The 2,755-nt window shown below is 44.1% G+C and overlaps 1 pseudogene; it reads right to left on the reverse strand.

Annotated features, from left to right (window-relative positions):
- Positions 1-372: 372 nt before the first annotated feature.
- LOC124617399 lies at positions 373-490 on the reverse strand (annotated as a pseudogene).
- Positions 491-2,755: the final 2,265 nt, after the last annotated feature.

Here is a 2,755-nt window from a genome sequence, read left to right on the forward strand (position 1 = left end):
TCAAGGACTTGTTGAATCCATATACAGTCGCAGCTACATGGCATTGCAAAGATGGATCAATTCGCTGTTAAGCAGTTGATCTAAATCCTTTGGTTCATCAGCATAGAAGGTCACACAAACTTGTTATAGCTTGGCAGATGATCGATCCTACCTCCCTCACTAAAAACTAAACTAAACAGGTCATGATGGCCCAACGGTACCGACCGGCCGCCATGTCATCCTCAGACAATAGGTTCACTGGATAGGGGTATGCAGGGGCATGTAGTCAGCACACCACTCTCCCAGCCATATGTCAGTTTCCGGGACCGGAGCCGCTACTTCTCAATCAACTAGCTCCTCAGTTTGCCTCACAAGGGCTGAGTGCACCCCGCTTGCCAACAGCATTCAGCAGGCCGGATGGTCACCCATCCAAGTGCTAGCCCAGCCCGACAGCGCTTAACTTCGGTGATCTGACGGGAACCGTTGTTATCACTGCGGCAAGACCGTTGGCACCTCCCTCACAGCCACACATAAATAAGTTGACGTGTAAGAGCTTGTAGAATTCTCTGGTCCGCCACCAATACACCGATGGAAGGCATATTTGGCTCCCACTGTGTTGCCACTTGCGCTGTACAAAACATACTGCCTACCAGTTCCCAAGTACCAAACTTAGAGTACAGACGAACTATTCATCTCATTTCAACTGTAAGCCGTATATAATATGACATGAAACGTTTTAAAAAAAGCAGTCAGTGTGATACAATACGGGAGTTTCATTGCGAATGCATTCCACTGTATAAAAGGTGGAAATTCGTTGACAAGAATAAAATATTAATTAACCATCTGAAGAAGACAGAAATCACATTAGATCAAAATGGTAGGGCTATTCCCACCAGTCACGGGGCTTCTCCACCCAGTATATTTCAGTGTCCAAATCACAAGCATTTAAAACAAGTAAATATTTGTCGTCCTTCAATACTCACGCACTCTTCGTGATACCTTGTAGCACCTTGCTGGCACTGTATGCTGTCTCCTTCTTGACCGATTCTGACGATAATATTGCAGACTGCCAAAGCCACAGGGAGTGTTCTCATGATCATCTTCAGTTGTAATTGGCTGTAAGTCATCATCCGACTCACTCAGTTGCCGACGATGTTTTTTACTTGCATTACATTTTCTTTCCTTCTCGGTTTTTAGTCTACATTTGGACTTCGTCGTTTCGTGGTTCATGTATGAGGTTGAATGCCTTGGTTCTGTTCCTACCTTTTTTGACCTCCTTTGGGTGCATTGAAAGAAGAAATCTTGTGATGAACGGAGGAAGGGAGTCTTGGCGAAGGGGACTCAGGTCGCAGCTGGGAACATTGAGGAATCTCCGAAAGGGGGCACTGGGTACATTGCAAATAACTGCCTGGAAATGAACTGAGGGAAGAAATTTTTCTTTGGAGATAACTAACGGATTTAAAGGGAACGATCCAGGGCGTTTAAATCCTTTAACATCATTTCCAAACGTGGCAGCTTTATATAAAACTGTGAAAAACAGTTCTGCGATGTTAAAATTTTTTATTGCACCTCCTGGTGTCGAATGCATGTAATTTGTTGCAGCGTGATGGTAGAAAACTTTCGGCTGATTGAATACTGATCTGTCCAAAGACTGAAGGGCATTTGTGCTGTGAGGTGGAAGGCGAAGCATGGCTACGCCATTCTCACGCCAATATTCCAGACACTAGACACAACAATGAGAGATAAGGCCATCCAAAATTAGAAGACACTGTCCAGGTGAGCAGTTCTTCTGAAAGTGTTAGAGTCACCTCAGAAAAAAATCTTCGTTCATGTACCCGGAATCAGAAATGGTGGTTTCTGAATCCACTGGTAGGGGATGTTTGTACACATCTCTAAATCGGACACCACTGAAGATAGCGAAGGGAGGAATAGAAACGGCACTATCACTACAGCAAGCTATAATAGTGACGTTTTCTCCACTCCCCACGTCTGTTAATTTCACTACTTCCATAGTACCTTTGCTGTCACTGTTTTAGGTAGGGAATTATTATGGGGCAAACCCGTCTCTTCAAGACTGAAGATGAGATGAGGCTTACCACAAACTCCGGTCTGCTCTCACCGTGCCATCAAGGAATATCGCTGCGATTATTCCATGATTGGTAATTGCACGCCACGCATTCACCCGTTGAGGGTGAAGAGACTTCTCGATCGCGAAATGCTGATTCTCAGCCCCCAAATGCACCAATTTTGCTTATTGACGAACCCATCCAAGTGAAAGGGGTCTTCGTACCGTGCCCCACGGCCAACCGTGCAGTTTCAACGTCCTAACGCAAGGTTGGGAAGTTATGTCAATTTTATTTCATATAGTTCAATAATTCTCACCCTGTATTTGCTCACACTTCGTTTCCTGCTCCTGAAGTTCTGGCCAAAAACAATATTACAATGAAGTCTCATCCTTCGTATTTGTCAGACATGGCCCATGTGACGTCTTTCCTTTTCCTTAAATAAGAGAAACCATAAACGGCCATCTTATAAATATAGATGAGGTTAGAATTGCATCGTTGAGAGAGCTAAAATCTATTTGAACTGTTACAGGCGTTGGAAAGAAGTCTGCCCTAACTTTGTTGCATCACTTGGGGACTATTTTGAAGGGATTGATGATGTGGACGAATAAATGAAACTCTTTCCCAAAAAATCTCGTTAATTATTGAACACTGCTTGTATGTGACGTCCCGCTTCACAAATTACCTTAAATCTCGAGTCGCTTGTAGAGGAC

Source organism: Schistocerca americana, chromosome 5 (genome assembly GCF_021461395.2).
Source record: "Schistocerca americana isolate TAMUIC-IGC-003095 chromosome 5, iqSchAmer2.1, whole genome shotgun sequence".
NCBI classification, from domain to species: domain Eukaryota; kingdom Metazoa; phylum Arthropoda; class Insecta; order Orthoptera; family Acrididae; genus Schistocerca; species Schistocerca americana.